General features: G+C 45.0%; 1 pseudogene; it reads left to right on the top strand.

Moving 5' to 3' along the window:
- Positions 1-15,269: 15,269 nt before the first annotated feature.
- On the top strand, positions 15,270-15,354 carry LOC112439418 (U6 spliceosomal RNA; annotated as a pseudogene).
- The last annotated feature ends 5,233 nt before the right edge of the window (positions 15,355-20,587 follow it).

Consider the following 20,587-nt stretch of genomic DNA (forward strand, 5'->3'; position numbering starts at 1 on the left):
TCTGGCTAAGTATAGCATGATGACATACTGTTTTTCGTAACCCATCAAGAGATATCTTGATCTCTTTAGCATCTTTAGAAATTAACAGTATAGACAGGGCATGGTGGCTCACACCTGTAATCCCAGCACTTTGGGAGGCCGAGGTGAGCAGATTCCTTGCTCCAGGAGTTCCAGACAACCTGGGCAACATGGTGAAATCCTGTCTCTACAACTCAACAAAAATATACAAAAAATTAGCCAGGCACATGCCTATAGTCCCAGTTACTCATGAGGCTGAGGTGGAAGGGTCACTTAAGCCTAGGAAGTCAAGACTGCAGTGAGCCATGATTGTGCCACTGCACTCCAGCCTGGGTAGACAGAGCAAAACACTGTATCAAAAAAAAAAAAAAAAAAAAAAAGGAAAAGGGAAAATTAACAGTATAATTCTGAGGCATTTCAGAGAATATAGAAGCATTATATTCATTTATTCTTTGCTTATAAACTTGATTTCTTTTTTAATTGTGTATTCCTGGAAACCACACAGCTTTTCTTGATAGCTAAAAACAGACTATTGACTGTTAAATGTACAGGGTCCTCAAGCACATAATTAGTGGTCAGGCCAACCTTCCCTAACATTGTAACTTCAATGTCAAATTTACTAAGACAGTTGGCAATCTCTCCTATATTTGGTTGCGTTCCTGATGTGTGACAGCTAATCTGCATATACAATAACTTATTATTTTAATACTTCATCACAGTGTAGCCTTTTAGAAGATACCTAAAGTGACACTTTGGGGTTCAAATTAATATTCAACTGCATGGCACCACAAAGGCAAATAACTAAGCTAATTATCAAATGAACATCTTTCTGTGGATGGCTAAATTTGCATATACCCAGTTAGTGATAACACTGTCACAATTTTTCTTCCTTGCCCTGTGATAAAGCAAGCATTTGGGGGTGTCAATTCTAAGATAGGTCCTAAATAAAGAAACATTAAAGTGGGATGGGGTGGGAGCAGTGGGTCTTAGAATAAAAGAAACACAATATTATTATCCTCATCTTTTTTTTTTTTTTTTTTTGAGAAGAAGTTTTGCTCTACCACCCGGGCTGGAGTGCAGTGGCACAATCTTGGCTCACTGCAACCTCTGCCTCCCAGGTTCAAGTGATTCTCCTGTCTCAGCCTCCCGAGTAGTTGGGATTACAAGCATGCACCACCACACCTGGCTAATTTTTGTATTTTTATATAATAATGGAAACCAAGGTCCCAAGATATGCAAATAAATTGCCAGGTGACTCAGGCCAAACACAGGCTGCCTGATGCCAGATCCGAACTACTAACTGTCCTCCCTCCCCTTAAGAATTCTGCCTTTGCAGTTGTAACTCTGTCTGCCCGTGTAGCAATCTCCCTTTCATCTTCTCTTTAAAACACCGCTCTTATGCCACCCCCTCAGGAAGCTTTCTTGGCTGAAATACAAACCTCTCTATTCAACACACAGTAAAAGTTCCTTACTAGGCCCAGTCTGCACTCTAAAAGAATATAAAGTACCAAACCTTAAATGTCTTCCAAATTTCTTCTCCCCAAACTTCTCAGTCCCTCTCTACAAACCCTCTGGAACCCTGGACACCCATAGTTCTTCATAGAAAGCTGCTGATTTCCTCTGAGAACACTGTTGACCGTCCATCCTCTTGAGCAGAGATTGTTAAATCTCTCCTCCCTGGCACTCCTTGGTCAGGATACATAGTCAGCAAAAGGCTTACACTGGCTTACTTTCCTTGTTGCTGTTATCCAGCAATTTCTAGTAACTCCTTGCCTTACCCTGGCTAATTGCGTTGCAAATTATCTCAAGAAAAGGAAATTACAATGAGGGTGACTGTGGGCACTACTGGGACTGACAAGGGCAGAAACTCAGGCAACTCTTAGGACTGGTTTTCTCTCTTGTCATCTGCATCCTCTCTCTTTCCTACTTGCCCAACCCCATCAACTTTCCTTTCTGCTTTCCTCTAGGTTCTGTTCCCCTGTGAACCTGGTTTGCATACAATCTATCATTGCTACTGATTCCTCTAGAGCCGCCCAGTGGGTAATATAAAACAATGAAACTTTCCAGGTGTGAGCAGCATGGGGTGGTGGAGTCTATGACGAACAGAAAGCATGTGCCCTGTGTCCTTCTCAGCTCCAGTCAGTTCCTGCCATACCAGACCTCAGATTTAATGAGAGAAGCCAAACAGCCAGATTTTCATGTGAAATCTCCCTGTTTTCAAATATTGACAAGCCTTTCAAAATATTACAGAACATTGCACAGGTTATAAAAATAAGTTTCAGGGCCACTCTGCAACCTCTGCTAGATATTTCTTGACAATTCTTTTTTTTTTTTTTTCCTTTTTTCTGAGATGGAGTTTCGCTCTTGTTGCCCAGGCTGGAGTGCAATGGCACAATCTCAGCTCACTGCAACCTCCGCCTCCCAGGTTCAAGAGATTCTCCTGTCTCCGCCTCCTGAGTAGCTGGGATTACAAGCTCATGCCACTATGCCCGGTTAATTTTTGTATTTTTAGTAGAGACAGGGTTTCGCCATGTTGGCCAGGCTGGTCTCGAACTCCTGACCTCAAGTGATCCGCCCGCCTCGGCCTCCCAAAGTGCTGGAATTACAGGCATGAGCCACTGCGCCTGGCTGACAATTCTTTATACAGCCTTTCAACTTCAGCTCCTGGTGTTAATTGCTTAAATCTGTTTCCCAACTCGCAGATCCCAGGAGACAATTACATTAGCCCAGCTCATCTTTTCATATCAGTCCACACAGGTAGTGGGTCCCTGGCAAGCCAAGAGAGAGATGGAATCACTCAACCTAATCATTTCTGCAGGGATGGGGGCTGCATGATGGCTGACTAGTAGTCAAGGCAATTTCCCTGTAAGAAAATGTTGACAGCTCGGCCCCATAAAACACAGCTAGTAAACACTCACGTTCATCCAGGACTTCGGCCCCTGACTCACAGTCCTTCATCCCAACTTCCACCATCAACTAAGGTGACATCAACATTCACTCATTTTTCTTTCATTCAATAATATTCATTGAGCATTTATTCTGGCCAGACCTTATAATAGGCTCTGAGAGGCTGGGCACGGTGGCTCACGCCTGTAATCCTAGCATTTTGGGAGGCCAAGGCGGGCAGATCACTTGTGGTCAGGAGTTCAAAACCAGTCTGGCCAACATGGTGAAACCCCATCTCTACTAAAACTACAAAAATTAGCCAGGTGTGGTGGCACTGTGCCTGTAATCCCAGCTACTTGGGAGGGCTGAGGCAGGAGAATTGCTTGAACCAGGGAGGCGGAGGTTGCAGTGAGCTGAGATCATGCTATCGCACTCCAGCCTGGATGACAAGAGGGAAACTCCATCTCAAAAAAAAAAAAAAAAAAAGGCCAGATGCGGTGGCTCACGCCTGTAATCTCAGCACTTTGGGAGGCCAAGGCGGGTGGATCACCTGAGGCCAGGAGTTTAAGACCAGCCTGACCAACATGGTGAAACCCTGTCTCTACTAAAAATACAAAATTAGCCAGGTGTGGTGGCGCATGTCTATAATCCCAGGTACTTGGGAGGCTGAGGCAGGAGAATCGCTTGAACCTGGGAGGTGGGGGTTGCAGTGAGCCGAGATCGCACCGTTGCACTCCAGCATGGGCAACAGAGTGAGACGCTGTCTCTAAATAAATAAATAAATAAATAAATAGACTGTGAGACTTATAGGTGAAATAAATAATCTTTTCCCCCTACAACTCTCAGACTATGGTAAGTTTTGTGCCAGCAGTCTTTGAGTATTTACAGTGGCCTACTGTAATCTGATAGTCATTTCTCCTAAGGAAGGAAATTAGTGTTCTCATACCTCCATAGATATGAAGAATCTTAAAAAAGTAAGATCTAAGAAAAGGTGAGGAATGTCTTTCAAAGGGTCAAAGGACTGTTAGTCACAAGGAACTATTTTGACTGAAGCACAGAAGCAAGAGAAACACATGGTCTTCAAGCATGGTAAATCGAGAATATGGCTTTAGAAAAGAAGTAAGAAATGAATTTCTGATACATACACTATCTGTATCAAAAGGATCGTACACCATCAATATAGACATTACAAAGAACCTTGTATGCCATGCTGAGGACTGTGTATATTAAAGCGAAGGAAAGCCACTGGAAGAATTTAAGCCTGGGAGTGACATAATCTTATTTGCATCTTAATGGAGAGTGGGACATTTTCAACTGATGCAATTGCAAGCAAGAGATGTTTAAGAAAAATTGAGGCCTGGGCACGGTTACTCACGCCTGTAATCACAGCACTTTGGGAGGCCGAGGCGGGTGGATCACAAGGTCAGGAGATGGAGACCATCCTGGCTAACACAGTGAAACCCCTTCTCTACTAAAAATACAAAAAATTAGCCAGGCGTGGTGGCAGGCGCCTGTAGTCCCAGCTACTCGGGAGGCTGAGGCAGGAGAATGGCGTGAACCTGGGAGGTGGAGCTTGCAGTGAGCCGAGATGGCAGCACTGCACTCCAGCCTGGGCGACAGAGCAAGACTCCATCTCAAAAAATTAATTAATTAATTAATTTAAAAAATTGAAAGAATCTGATGGCCAACCAAATGTGGGGAGAAGGAAAAAATAAAGACAACTCCTCGGATGACTCCAGGTTGCAGATCTGGGTGACTGGGTAATAGGTAGTGCTATTCATAGAAAGCGGAGAAAGTTTATCTCAAAATATGTCGCTTCAGAAAGTCCTTAAATGTTCTCATCTTATACCATTTTCTCACCCAGAACATCCCATGCACAAGCTCAGCATAGATGTCTCTAGTTGTTTCATTACCATATATTCACTTCATTCTCACGTTCCCACTCCCACCCCCATGCCAGTATTCCTTTTTTCTCCCAGGCTGTTGGTATACCACCCTGTCTCACCCTCCACCTCAGGGCAGTTTCATACCCACAGCTTGGGATCGATCCAAACATTTTCCTTCTGCTTTCTCCTCTCCTAGTTGCTGAGCAAGATTAGAAATAATTTCTATTGTAAAGCAGCAGGAAGCCATTGGAAAAATCTAAACAGAGGAATGATATCATCTGATTTGTGCTGGATTGCAGTGGTGTGATCATAACTCACTGCAGCCTCGACCTCCCAGACTCAAGTGATCCTCCATCCTCGGCCTCCCGAGTAGTTGGAAGTACAGGTGCATGCCACACGCCTGGCTAATATTTGTACGTTTTGTAGAGATGGGTCTCACTGTGTTGCCTGGGGCTGATCTGGAACTCCGGAGCTCAAGTGATCCTCCCTGCCTCAGCCTCCCGAAGTAATTACAAGTATGAGCTGCTGTACGTGGCCTGATTTGTATTTTAAGGGGGAATAAGTAGGCAAATGGGTGAAGGCTTTTAGGGAGACTCTATCATTGCATTCACCAGCACATGAGACTCTATCACTGAGTCTCCATCACTGTGTTCACCACCACATACTTAGGATTTGCAACTGTCTTTTTTTTTTTTTTTTTTTGAGATGGAGTTTTGCTCTTGTTGCCCAGGCTGGAGTCCAATGGCGCAGTCTTGGCTCACTGTAACCTCCACCTCCCAGGTTCAAGTGATTCTCATGCCTCAACCTCCCGAGTAGCTAGGATTACAGGTGCCCACCACCACACCCAGCTAATTTTTCTATTTTTAGTAGAGAAGGGGTTTCACCATGTTGGCCAGGCTGGTCTCAAACGCCTGACCTCAGGCGATCCACCTGCCTCGGCCTCCCAAAGTGCTGGGATGACAGGCGTGAGCCACCACGCCTCATCTCAGCTGTCTTTGTATTATTTATCTGTGACCAGATCCCTGGCCCACTGGCACAATGGCTGTTCTCAACCCTTGCTGCTCTCCTCAAGCCTCCCAGCAAATGTGCCCCACCCCACTCATGATTTGCAGACAACATTGAGTCTTCAAAAAGAAAATAAGAGTCATTAGGAACACTCTTCTACCCCCAGCCCACATACTCATCTATGTTCGCACTTTTCTTACTTCTTACCCACCTATCTCAGAGGAAGGTGGCATCTCTTTCTGCCACTCCTGATCTGTGCTCTAGGGAATCCACCCCTTCTGTTCTCTTTGGAGAATGGCTCTATCAATTATCCCCTCTTTCCCTGTATCTTCAAACTCTCAACTGACCATTCTTCTGTCTTTGGAAGAAAGAGGAGAAAATCATACACCGTCTGTATCAGAAAGGATTATTTTTGTTGTAAGAGAAACTATGTGAGTTAATGAAAACAAAGGGTTCATGATGGGTTAGTTTCACCCAGAACCAGATGGCTGGCTTTCCTTGAAACTTGAGAAGGATTTAGAACGAGGGCCTGTAAAGCCGGCAGCTCCTTCCTGTCTGCCCATTTCCACATCTGCAGCTTACTTCATCTGACTCTCCAGGCAGCAGCTCCCAACACTACCCAACCAACCGGAGAGGATGGGCTTTCTCTCTAGGCCCCAAATCTAAATTTCTTGGAGGAAGTATTGGCCCACCTTGGATGCTGTACCCCCCACTGAGGCCAATCAACTACAGTCAAGGAGGCAGCTGTGTACAAACATGGCTCCTGAGAGTCTGCCCCTGTGACCTTGACCTTGTAGTTGGGAAATCTCTTAGCCAAGAAGGGGGACATGTGAGTTGGAAAAATTCCCCTCTGACTGTTGCCAAATCTCCTTCCGTTGCTTTATATCTAAGACTCTTTAACAGCACAGTCTCCACCCTAGCTCCACAGTTTCTCCTCCCATTCATTCCAGTATCCTCTGCATTCTGTTCTCCACTCTCTCCAACACCCCTGCTCCCTACCAACTGTTTCAGGAAGGTCACTTTCCAATGGCCAAACCCAAAGCACACTTTCAGTACTTGTTTTCCTGACGTCTCCTCAGCATTTGCCACTGTTTCCAAGTCTTTCCACCTGGGAAACTCATGCCACTTTCCTGCTTAAGATTCTTCAAGGGTTGGTCATTGCCTAAGCTATCATTTTTCAGCTTTCCCTAACTATGAAACCCTTTATTTAAAAGAAAAAGTATTTCACTGATGCCCACCATTAAGTAGGCAAAAGCAGAGTTGGTGAGGTTGAAACAGGAATGGGAGACCCAGAGCCTTGCCCGCCTGGCCCCACTGCCCACCCCCAGATGGCCCCTGTGTGGACTCCAAGGAGCACTCACAGCTCCACTGAGTATAGTTGGAAAACCACAGGTCTGTAGGATAAACACTGAATTTCTAATTTCACAAATAAGGTCCCTTCAATATCCAGCACCTGCCAACCTTTCCTGCCTTCTTTGCTGCCAGTCTCTCTACTGCAAATAGGTTCATCCATCCGTGAAGGAGTTGAATGCTCTTGCTTGTTTCAGCGTGCCTCTCTCTCATGCCCACCCGGGTACACAATGTTTCCTCGGCCTGAATGGGCCTTCTCCCTTTTGTGGACCTGGTGAACTCCCCTTTATTATTTAAAATTTGGCTTAAATGGAACCTCCTCAGGTACTTTCCCATCACAGTGATGTGACTTTGGGACTGCGGTTGTTCTGTCACCTGTTGTACATAGTGTTGGAACAGGGTTCAGTTCAGTATTACAATTTGAGATTTTTATGTCTGTATACTTGCTAGACCTTCTGGGTGGTGATGTTATGTTCATTTCATCTTTGTAGCTCTAGAACCTAGCCCAGCACCTGATACTCTTAGGTGTCTTAGTCAGCTTTATGTTGCTTATAACAAAATCCCTGAATCTAGGTAATTTGTAAAGGAAAAGATTTATTTCTTACAGTTATGGAGACTGAGAAGTCCAAGGTCTTCTCGGGGGGCAGGCTGCACCTTGTGAGAACCTTCTTGCTGGTGGGGACTCCGTGGCGTCCCCAAGGTAGGGCAAGGGATCACATGGTGAGAGGCTGAGCGTGCTAATGCTTGCTCAGGTTTCTCTCCTCTTTTTTTTTTTAATTTTTCAAAGTTTATTTACTATTAATCATTTTTGAGACAGGGTCTCACTCTGTCACCCAGGCTGGAGTGCAGTGGTGTGATCACAGCTCACTGCAGCCTCATCCTCCAGGTCTCAAGCAATTCTTCCACCTAGGCTTCCAGAGTAGCTGGGACTATAGTTATGCACTACCACACTCAGCTAATTTATTTTATTTATTTATGTTTTTGAGATGGAGTCTCACTCTGTTGCCCAGGCTGGAGGGCAATGGTGCAATCTCAGCTCACTGCAACTTCTGCCTGCTGGGTTCAAGCGATTCTCCTGCCTCAGCCTCCCAAGTAGCTGGGACTACAGGCATGCACCACCATGCCAGGCTAATTTTGTACTTTTAGTGGAGATGACGTTTCACACTGTTGACCAGGCTGGTCTCAAATCCTGACCTCAAGTGATCTGCCCATCTTGGCCTCCCAAAGTGCTGGGATTACAGGCGTTAAGCCGCCACGCCTGGCTTCTAAATTTTTTGTAGAGACATGATCTCCTTGCATTGCCCAGGCTGGTTTTTAACTACTGCACTCAAACAATCTCCCACCGTGACCTCCCAAAGTGTTGGGATTACAGGCATGAGCCACCGGGCTCAGCCTCTTTTCTTCCCCTTCTTATAAAACCACCAGTTCCACTCTCTTGATGACCCATTAATCCATTAACGCATTAGTCCACTAGCCCATGAATCCATTCATGAGGGCAGAGCTCTCACTCTCCAACCACCTCTGAAATGCCCTACCTTTCAATACTGCCAGACTGGGATTAAATTTCTAACACATGAGATTTAGGGGACACAGTCAAACCATAGCACTAGGTGCCTAATAAATATTGAATACATAGACGTATTCTTCTCCCAGTGTGATTCTGCTTCTATAATTACTTGTGCACATGCGTACATTTACCTAACAGATGATACCTATCTGGTAGGGTGGCTGTTAGGATAAGATATAGATAACAGGGGCTGATTCATCAGTGGTTTACAACCGTAGAACAGAACTGTCTATATCATTTTCTGTGGTTATTGTTTGTTTGATTTAATATATATGAGTGGGTCCTACCTACTGAATCCAGTTTTCCAGGGGTGGGGCCTGGACATGAGTCTCACAGATGACTCTGAAGCCCAGCCTTCACAAGTGAAACTCACGTGCTAACGTTCATTTTGTAACTCTAGGACCTAGCACAGAGACCAGCAACATAGTAGGTGCACACTAAATATAGGTGGAATTAAAATTGAAAGAAGTTTTCAACATTCAAAATGTGACCATTTTTATATCTAACAAGCCAAGAGGTTGAGGTAAGAAGGTGGGTTTAGGCTAAGGGGACCCAGACCACAATTTAGTTGGGTTCCTTATTGTTGGATCTGCGTGTGAGTGAACTCTGTTGCTTCTTCTTCCTTTTACCCCTGTCCCCCTTCCTGCTTTTATTACATAGTAAGGAAAAAATGTATCCACCTAGCTACAACCCCAAAAACTCAAAACACCCAGGTTTCTAAGAATTTGCTTCCTAATGTCTTGATTTGGCTGCAGCCTACCCTCTGGGAGCTCTTCTGAAAGTCTCCCTGTCTCATAACCACGACATTTAATTGACCCTCAAATCCTGTGAACTCTTTTCATGTGACAGCTCTTCCATTTGTGCCCTCTTTCCAAACCCCAGGGACATTGCCTTGATTCAGGCCTTTATTCTTCCTTGCCTGGATTACTCCAAATGGCATCCAGTTGGTCTCCCTGCCACAGTCTCACTCTCTCCAACTAAGCCTCTCTCTGCTACTAAAAACTACTTAGGGCCGGGCGTGGTGGCTCACACCAGTAATCCCAGCACTTTGGGAGGCTGAGGCGGGCGGATCACTTGAGGTCAGGAATTTGAGACCAGCCTGGCCAATGTGGTGAAATCCCATCTCTACTAAAAATACAAAAATTAGCCAGACATGATGGTGGGTGCCTGTTATCCTAGCTACCCGGGCAGCTGAGGCAGGAGACTCACTTGAACCCAGGAGGCGGAAGTTGCAGTGAGCTGAGATCACACCACTGCACTCCAGCCTGGGTGACAGAGCAAGACTCTGTCTCAAAAGAGAAAAAGAAAAAAAAAAAAACTATATTAAAAGTCATTCTGGTTACTCATTTCCAGACTCAAAATGCTGTAGTGTCTGTAGTGTCTTCCCATTGTCTCCAGCACACAAGAGCGGTCACTGGCCTTTCTCACCAGCCCCATCTTCAATTCTGTCACCACCACCTCCAAAACGCCAATCATACGAACCATTTCAGCCATGGCCTTTCACAAGCACCAGAAACCAACTCTGGCTAGTTTAAGCAAGAAAAGCATTCCTTAAAATGCTGTTAGGTGTCCACAGAAGCTTTATGCATAATAGCCCCAAGCTGGAAACAATCCACATGTCCATCAACAGGTAAAAGGATAAACAAATTGCAGAATAATACTCAGCAATTAAAAAGGTAACCTGGGCAAATTCTAAAAACGTGACACTGAATGAAAGAAGCCAGACACGAGAGTATATATTCTGCATGATTCCATTTCTAAAAAACTCATCTATAGTGACGGTAAACATATCAATGATTGTCTAGACGGGGCAGAGAAGGACTGACTACAGTGGGGTACGAGGGAACTTTTTGGGGTGATGGGATTGTTCTATTATCTTGATCATAGTGATAATTATACAGGCATAGACATTCATCAAAACCTATCAACTTACACATTTAAAATAGGTACATTTTAATTTGTAAACCATACCTCAGTAAATCTGATCATTTGTTTATTTATTTATTTATATTTTTTAGAGACAAGGTCTCCCAGTGTTGCCCAGGCTGGTCTGGAACTCCTGGGCTCAAGTGATCCTTCCACCTCATCTTCCCAAAGTGCTGGGATTACAGGTGTGAGCCATGATGCCTGGCAAAATTTTATTTTATTTTATTTTATTTTTTTGAGACAGTCTTACTCTTGCCAAGCTGGAGTCCAGTGGCACAATCTCGGCTCACTGCAACCTCCGACTCCCTGGTTCAAGCAATTCTCCTGCCTCACCCTCGCAAGTATCTGGGATTACAGGCATGCACTACCATGCCCAGCTAATTTTTGTATTTTTAGTAGAGACAGGGCTTCACCATGTTGGCCAGGATGGTCTCGATTTCCTGACCTCGTGATCAGCCCACCTCGGCCTCCCAAAGTGCTGGGATTACAGGCGTGAACCACCGTGCCCAGCAAAATTTGATTTTTAAGAAATTATAAAAAGTCTATTAGGTAATTCCCAAGATCACCAGGAGGGTAGAGATCGAGGTTTGGGGTCCATGAAGACACTGACAAGGCCTAAACCCACCAACTAGAACTAGTCCAGTGAAGATGCTATGCCTCTGCCACCCACTCCAGACATTACAGCCCGCACCATCATTAACCCAGGACACTGCCACCCTGAGCCATGCCACCGAGCCTTGGGCATCAACATGCCTCTCCCATTGTCACCGCTTCTGTTGGATTCTGTGCAGTGGCTGCTCCTTCTGTTGTGGCTTGAGACCAAGTCTGGGGAGGGTGCTTTTCATTGACCGACCCTAGGTCACAATCCTACCTGTGTGTGAGGGCTGGGAGAGACGATGTAGCTTCCTGTTTTGAAAGTGGCAGGCTGACTCTGCTGTCTAAGTGGAGGATTCCCCAGGTATTCAGGGTGTTCAAAAGCAGGACAATTGTATTAGTTTACTAGGGCTGACATAACAAAATACCACAAACTAGGTGGCTTAAACAGCAGAAATGTATTTTCTCAAGGTTCAGGAGCTGAAAGGTGTTGGCAGGTTTGGTGTCTGCTGAGGCCTTTTCCCTGGGTTTGCGATAGCTACCTTCTCACTGTGTCCTCCTGTGGCCTTTCCCTGTGTGCATCCTTGGTGTATCTGCTCCTCTTCTTATAAGGACACTAGTCATGTTGGATTAGCGCATCACCCACTGAGCTCATTGGAACCTGAATTCCCTCTTCAAAGGCCTATCTCCAAATACTGTACAGTCACATTGGGGTTAGAACTTCAACCTATGAATTTTGGCACAGTTCAGTCCCTAACAGTGACTAAAAAAGGATGCCAATGTTCATTACCCTGACCTACTCTGATTTTCTCTTCTCTCTTTTTTTTTTTTTGAGACAGAGTCTCGCTCCATCACCCAAGCTGGAGTGCAGTGGTGTGATCTTGGCTCACTGCAGCCTCTGCCTTCCGGGTGTAAGCGATTCTCCTGTCTCAGCCTCCTGAGTAGCTGGGATTACAGGTGCCCACTACCACGCCCAGCTAATTTTTTTGTGTATTTTTGGTAGAGACAGGGTTTTACCATGTTGGCCAGGCTGGTCTCGAACTTCTGACCTCAGGTGATCCGCCCTCCTCGTCCTCCCAAAGTGCTGGGATTACAGGCATGAGCCACTGCACCCGGCCTCTACCCTATTTTCTTTTTCTTTCTTTTTTTTTTTTTTTCGAGATGGAGTTTTGCTCTGTTACCCAGGCTGGAGTGCAGTGGCGCGATCTTGGCTTACTGCAAGCTCCACCTCCCAGGTTCATGCAATTCTCCTGCCTCAGCCTCCTGAATACCTGGGACTACAGGCGGCCGCCACCACGCCCGGCTTATTTTTTGTATTTTTAGTAGAGACGGGGTTTCACCATGTTAGCCAGGATGGTCTCGATCTCCTGACCTCATGATCTGCCCACCTTGGCCTCTCAAAGTGCTGGGATTACAGGCATGAGCCACTGCGCCCGGCCTGTTTGTTTGTTTTTTTTGAGTTGGAGTCTCGCTCTGTTGCCCAGGCTTGAGTGCAGTGGCACGATCTGAACTCACTGCAACCTCCGTCTCCTGGGTTCAAGCAATTTTCCTGCCTCAGCCTCCCGAGTAGTTGGGATTACAGGCACACACCACCATCCCCAGCTAATTTTTGTATTTTTAGTAGAGACAGGGTGTTGCCATGTTAGCCAGGATGGTCTCAATCTCTTCACCTCGTGATCCACCTGCCTCGGCCTTCCAAAGTGCTGGGATTACAGGTGTGAGCCACTGCACCCAGCCTGTTGGTTGGTTTTTAAGACAGAGTCTTGCTTTGTTGCCCAGGATGGAATACAACGGCTATCATAGCTCACTGCTCACTGCAGCCTTGAACTCTGGGCTGAAGCAATCCTCCTGCATCAGCCTCTTGAGTAGCTGGCTCTGGGTCTATAGGCATGCACCACCATGCCCGGCTAATTTTTGATTTTCTGTAGAGACAGGGTCTCACTACGTTGCACACTCTGTCTCCAACTCCTGGATGCAAGCAGTCCTCCCACCTTGGCCTCCCAAAGTGCTGGGATTACAGACATGAGCCACTGTGCCCGGCCATCATGAATTCTTTTTTTTTTCTTTTTTGAGATGGAGTCTCGTTCTGTTGCCCAGGCTGGAGTGCAGTGGTGCGATCTTGGCTCACTGCAAGCTCCACCTCCCGGGTTCACACCATTCTCCTGCCTCAGCCTCCTGAGTAGCTGGGATTACAGGTGCCCGCCACCACGCCCGGCTAATTTTTTTATATTTTTAGCAGAGACGGGGTTTCCCCGTGTTAGCCAGGATGGTCTCGATCTCCTGACCTCATGATCCACCCGCCTCAGCCTCCCACAGTGCTGGGATTACAGGCGTGAGCCACTGGGCCCGGCCCGTGAATTCTTTAAAAGTAGGGACAGTGTCTTAGTTTTCAGTGTACCCTCAATGCCTAGAATAGTTTCTTGCACTGCAAACATTCTATAAATATTGTTAAATTTGTTTCTGTATAGGCCACCTGAGCTAGAAGGAACCCAAAAGCATTATCTTGGTTTAGTGCCTTTATTCTACCGGTGAGAAAATGGAGGCCCTGTAAGAGTAAATGGTGCATTTGTGAGATCACATGATTCAGTGCCGGAGCCAGGGCTCAGTGCACTGCTTCCTGTTTCTCCTAAAACTCCAGGCACTGAGTCCAGCTCCACTTACCATGGTCATCCAATCCCAAAACAAAATCAGGGCTCCGTTACCAAGGACAAAGACGGGGGCTGGTGTCTGTTACAATGGCAATGGATTAATGTGTTTAACCCTTACAAATCTAAAAGGGAAAGATGGAAAAGCCCAAAAAGTAGTTATATTAAAAAGTGGGAGAAATACAAATGGACAAAAAAAATGAATTCAAAAATCAAACACATGCAAGTTAGAAAGGTGCACGTCTTCTTCCCCTATCACATGGTCGAGATAGAAGATGATGCCTTAGAAAATACTGCATGAGAATATATACTCCCTGAGAGCAGAGACCGACTGCTTTTTTTCACCCTCATATCCCTATCATGTGGCATAGGGCCTGGCAAATAGTTAGGCTCAATTCATATTCAATATTTAATACACAACTAGCATGCCTGCCAGATATGAGGTTTCCTTATTGCTGAGAGGTGAGCAAATCCAAATCCTCCAGCCCTCCTTCTCACACACACAGTCCATGAGGAAATGCCTGTTCTAAAAAAAAAGCCTGGCTTGCTGTGCTGCACAGTTCTGAAAGCGCTGGTTCATGAGAAGATAAGTTACCTTCAAAAACGAAACAGGAAACATGTATAAGAGGAAAACATTATGTAAGTATTGGTGAGACTCTGTGGATAGAGATTCTCATACACCCTATTGGTAGGATCATAGAACTTTTCTAGTTTGGCAATATATGTCCAAATTTTAAATATGTATATCTTTTGAATTTATCCTCAGAAAAGGATAGGACAAATAATAAGGACACACACACACACACACACACACACACACACACACACAAATATGGCTGTTTGCTGCAATGTTGTTTCTAGAGAAAAAAAAGATACATCCTAAATTTTTACTAATAGATTGGTTAAATGAATTACAGTATATCCATACAGTAGAATACCATGTACAGCATGTAGTCCTACCAAAAAAAAAAGGTGGAGGGGGAAGGAAGTGAATCCAGTGTCAGCAGTGACTGTTTCTTTTGCTTTATTCCTTTTTTGGGGGTAAACAAGTAGATGGTTTTTATAATCAGAAAAAAAAATTCCAATCGAAAAAAAAATTTCAGACCTATTATTCCAAGAAAGGTGGACCCTGAAGAATTTCAAACTTTACCTATTTCTTTTAATCGCTTGTATCGTGCATGTCTCCTGAATTTAAAACAATTAAATAATAACAAAGTTAAAATGAAAGTTAAAAAGTGAAAAACTTTTGAGGAGGAGAGTAAAAAGTTATAATGAGAACCCAGGCTTTTTTGTTTTTTAGACAAAGAAAAAAGTAAAATGCACTGTGATGTTGTGCTCATACCAGTTTGTCAGGAAAGACAAACATTTGCTTCAGTTCCAAGAGAAAATGATGTGCTCACCTCAGCAGCACATATACTAAAATTGGAACGATACAGAGAAGATTAGCAATTCTCTTTAAAATAAATAAAAAATTTTAAAAAATAAATAAACCCAGAGGAAATTTTAAGACTTAACTTCTGTTCCTGTTACCTGTTAGCTGGCAAATATGCCCTTCCACTGGATCCTCACTTTCATGCTCAGTTCATGGCTTTGAAAGTGCTTACACAGGCCAGGCACAGTGGCTCACGCCTATAATCCCAGCATTTTGGGAAGCTGAGACGGGCGGATCACGAGGTCAGGAGATCGAGACCATCCTTGACAACGTGGTGAAACCCTGTCTCTACTAAAATACAAAAATTAGCCGGGCATGATGGCATGCACCTGTAGTCCCAGCTACTCGGGAGGCTGAGACAGGGGAATCGCTTGAACCTGGAAGGCGGAGGTGGCAGTGAGCCGAGATCACGCCGCTGCACTCCAGCCTGGCCACAGAGCAAGACTCCATCTCAAAAAACAAAAAAAAAAAGGAAAAAAAAAAGAAAAGAAAGTGCTTACACATAAGCATGCAATATTATCAAGGACATTTTGGTATTTCCTTTGAGGGGGCACCAAATTACATACCTTATTTTAACTTTTTTTTTTAAATGTCGATATTACCAAATACAAAAATGAAGAGGTTTAATCCAAATATTAGGGAGCTTTAATTTTGTTGCTATTGTTTATTTTTTAAAACTGTAAGAGTTTGCACATAGTACAAAGGGGCCTGCAGTGAATAGTAATTCCCCTTCCCACTGCTGCCGATGCCTGGGGCACTCAAGTCTCCTTAACTGCCAAAAGTCACCTACCACCTTCAACATGAACATGCACTGCTTTTCCTTTATCTGCCTTTTCCCTTGAACTGCCTCTAGATTCTTGGTGGAGGTGCTAGGGAAACATAAGGCAATAGAAATTAATTTGTCTATTTCTTCCTCTTCCCCCAGCATGTGATCAAACTGGTACTGATCAATAAAGCCAAGCTGTTCACTTCTTTGCTGAAGTTAAAGCATTTCTTTAATTTTTATAAACAATAGGAATGGAGCCAAATATGACCCTTACAAGAAAAGATAAGCTCCCTACCCCACCTTACTAGAAAAGATAAGCTCCCTACCCCACCTTACTAGAAAAGATAAGCTCCCTACCCCACCTTACTAGAAAAGATAAGCTCCCTACCCCAAACTACCTCGTAAATATGGTTTGTAGATGCCTCATTCCTTAATCTCTTATAATTACAAGGTAGCTTGTTGTTGCTGTCATTATTGTTTTAAAAATGTGTGTGTTGAAGGGATGAATTTTACCTATTTATTAGTCCCTTTGTAGACACTGTTCTATGTCATAGTACAAGTTTTATTACCATCATGACATCAAAAAAAGTTTTTTAAAAAGGTTTTGTTTCACCAGAAGAAGTATTCCTTTTTAAAATGTTCTAATGTTGACATTACTAATAACCCTTTGCACCAAAACAAATGCTTGCCAAAATGCTACAAGTCCAAAACTACACATTCAAAATACAAGATGTGGCCGGGCGCGGTGGCTCACGCCTGGAATCCCAGCACTCTGGGAGGCCAAGGTGGGTGGATCACAAGGTCAGGAGATGGAGACTGTCCTGGCTAACACAGTGAAACCCCATCTCTACTAAAAAAAAAACAAAAAAAACCAAAAAATTAGCCGGGCATGGTGGCGGGTGCCTGTAGTCCCAGCTACTCGGAAGGCTGAGGCAGGAGAATGGCGTGGACCCAGGAGGCAGAGCTTACAGTGAGCCGAGATGGTGCCACTGCACTCCAGCCTGGGCAACAGAGTGAGGCTCTGTCCCAAAAAAAAAAAAAAAAAAAAAAAAAAATCAAAATACGAGATGTGGGCCAGGTGCAGTGGCTCAAGCCTATAATCCCAGCACTTTGGGAGGCTGAGGCAGGCGGATCACTTGAGGTCACGAGTTCGAGACCAGCCTGGCCAACATGGTGAAACCTGTCTCTACTAAAGATACAAAAATTAGTCAGCCTGGTGGCGGGCACCTGTAATCCCAGCTACTCAGGAGGCTGAGGCAAGAGAAGCACTTGAACCCAGGAGGCGGAGGTTACAGTGAGCTGAGATTGTGCCACTGCACTCCAGCCTGGGCAACAGAGCGAGACTCCGTCTCAAAAAAAAAAAAAAAATGTGTGTGCTCTGGGAATGCAATAGGAAGAATGATGTTTCAAGTTAGTAAAAATAGCCAGAGTGATGAATAAACTGTTAGAGAAATGGCAGAGTCCAGAAGTGCAAGGAGTTATCTACCCCCACCCTTGAGCCTTTGTGCCTCCAAGTGCACTGCTGTTCAGTGTGCTGTGATTTCTACATGACTGGCCACAACACAGTTAATCCAAAGAACAGAAATTGTCCAACTCCCCTGGTCCCAGCTCCCACTGCTCCGGATCCTCATGCTTCTGTCTCCTGGCTTTCTTAACTGCTCTCAGATAATTAGATTTGTTAGAGCAAAACTAATTGGTAGGCTAGTGCCAAGGGCATGCTGCCACTGACAAAGCAGGTGTGTAGCACCACTGCATTGGCTAAATTGCTATGTACATGCAATTAGTCAGAGTCAACCCTTCCCTCCACCCATGGAACAGCTGACCTGCCAGGCAACTATCTGGCAAAGAAGTTCAGCAGAGATGACCAGTGGGCATGTGGGCCTCCAATCTTTTGGTGATCATACCAGCCCTCACTTTCCTCCTCAGCTGATTCCATAATTGGCAGCTAAAAGGGGAGCCTGGGTAGGCAGGGGCATTGCCCACTGAGCTGTCGGCAGCTTGTCGATGTGACTCTCGAACACAGCAGAGGTGGGTGGCACTATGGAGATAAGCAATTCACACCTCCCCATACTTCCTCCCACTCCCTAACTTGGAAACACAAGGTGCTTTGGGATCTGGAATTGGCCTCCCTCAGCTGTTGTGCTATGACTTATGCTTTGCAAATGCTTCCTTAGGGCTGTCCCTTGAGGAGTGGTTAGGTTGTGCCTTGTAACTCACTGTATGTCGCAGCAAGACATTTAGCCACACACCAAAGCAGGGAGGATTTCCTACATCTAGAGTCATTGTCTTACAGAGCTATAAGAACTTCAAAGCTCCTGGAAAGGACTCACCCAGGTTGGCACAACTAGCTTGCAGAACAAGAATTAGAGCAGGTCCCATGAAGCAGCATTTCTTAAACTTGTGAAACTGGATCCATAGGCAGGTATACATTTTACCTGATGAGCGATGAGTATGAGTATAAAATATACATATGGATAAATATATATACATATATTTATCCTCAAATATATATATATATATATAATTGAAACAGAAATGTCATACACATTACTTACCCTTTCTAAATCCTAATCCTATGTTCCACTTTCTATTCTTGCGTGGGGGATCTTTTTTTTTTGAGACAGAGTTTCACTCTTGTTGCCCAGGCTCGAGTGCAATGGCGCGATCTCAGCCTACTGCAACCTCAGCCTCCTGGGTTCAAGCGATTCTCCTGCCTCAGCCTCCTGAGTAGCTGGGACTACAGGCAGGCGCCACCACACGTGGCTAATTTTGTATTTTTGGTAGAGACAGGGTTTCTCCATGTTGGTCAGGCTGGTCTTGAACTCCTGACCTCAGGTGATCCGCCTGCCTTGGCATCCCGAAGTGCTGGCATTACAGGCATGAACTACCGTGCCTGGCCTCTTGTTGGGGATCTTTTAGCTGCTTTTGATCCACTCAATTGGTTTATGACCCATTAATGAGTCACAACCTGAAGTTTAAAAAGCACGGTACAGGGCTGGGCACAATGGCTCATGTTTGTAATACAGCACTTTGAGAGGCCAAGGCAGGAGGATTGCTTGAGCACAGGAGTTGGAGACCAGCCTGGGAAACATAGTAAGACTCCATCTCTAAAAAAAAATAAAACTAAGGCCAGGCGCGGTGGCTCACACCTGTAATCCCAGCACTTTGGGAGACCGAGATGGGCGGATCACGAGGTCAGGAGATCGAGACCATCCTGGTTAACACGGTGAAACCCCGTCTCTACTAAAAATACAAAAAATTAACTGGGCATGGTGGCAGGCGCCTGTAGTCCCAGCTACTCAGGAGGCTGAGGCAAGAGAATGGCATGAACCCGGGAGGTGGAGCTTGCAGTGAGCCGACATCGCGCCACTGCACTCCAGCCTGGGAGACAGCGAGACACCGTCTGAAAAAATAAATAAATAAATAAATAATAAAAATAAAATAAAAAATTTTTAAAAAGTACCATACAGGGCTGGGTGCAGTGGCTCACGCCTGTAATCCTAATGCTTTGGACGACAAAGGCGGGAGGATCGCTTGAGCCCAGGAGTCCAAGACCAGCCTGGGCAACATAGGGAAACCCTGTCTCTACAAAAAAAATTTAAAGAAAAGTAGCCAGGACATGGTGGTGCTGGCCTGTGTTTCCATCTACTCAGGAGGCTGAAGTGGAAGGATCTTGAGCGCAAAGGGTCAAGGCTGCAGTGAACCAAGATTGCACCACTGCATTCCAGCCTAGGGAACAGGGTAAGACCCTTTCTCAAAAAACAAACAGAAAACTTAAGTCCTATCAAGTTAATCTTTTTAATAAAATTCCAGCATCTCCCTGTTGCTGGTAATAATACTAGCTAACACTCATGCCATGCTTACAATGTACCAGGTATTTTTTTTTTTTGAGACGAAGTTTTGTTCTCATTGCCCAGGCTGGAGTGCAATGGCGCGATCTCGGCTCACTGCAACCTCAACCTCCAGGGTTCAAGTGATCCTTCTGCCTCAGCCTCCCGAGTAGCTGGGATTACAGGCATGCACCACCACACCTGGCTAATTTTAGATTTTTAGTAGAGATAGGGTTTCTCCGTGTTGGTCAGGCTGGTCTTGAACTCCTGACCTCAGGTGATCCACCCGTCTCAGCCTCCCAAAGTGCTGGGATTACAGCTGTGAGCCACAGCACCCGGCCAGGTACCAGGCACTCTTCTAAACCACTTATTTACATTGAGCTTATCTATTCCTCACAATAGCCCTAGAACAAGCTTGCCCAATCCGTGGCCCGCAGGCCGCACGCAGCCCAGGATGGCTTTCAATGCAGCCCAACACAAATTTGTATGCTTTGTTAAAACAATATGATATTTTTTTTTTGCTATTTTTTATTTATTTATTTATTTTTTTAACTCATCAGCTATCGTTAGTTTTAGTGTATTTTATGTGTGGCCCAAGGCAATTCTTCTTCTTCCGGTGTGGCCCAGAGAAGCCAAAAGATTGGACACCCCTGCCCTGGAGGTAGGGTTACTATCATACTCC

Source organism: Pan paniscus, chromosome 2 (genome assembly GCF_029289425.2).
Source record: "Pan paniscus chromosome 2, NHGRI_mPanPan1-v2.0_pri, whole genome shotgun sequence".
Taxonomy (NCBI): domain Eukaryota; kingdom Metazoa; phylum Chordata; class Mammalia; order Primates; family Hominidae; genus Pan; species Pan paniscus.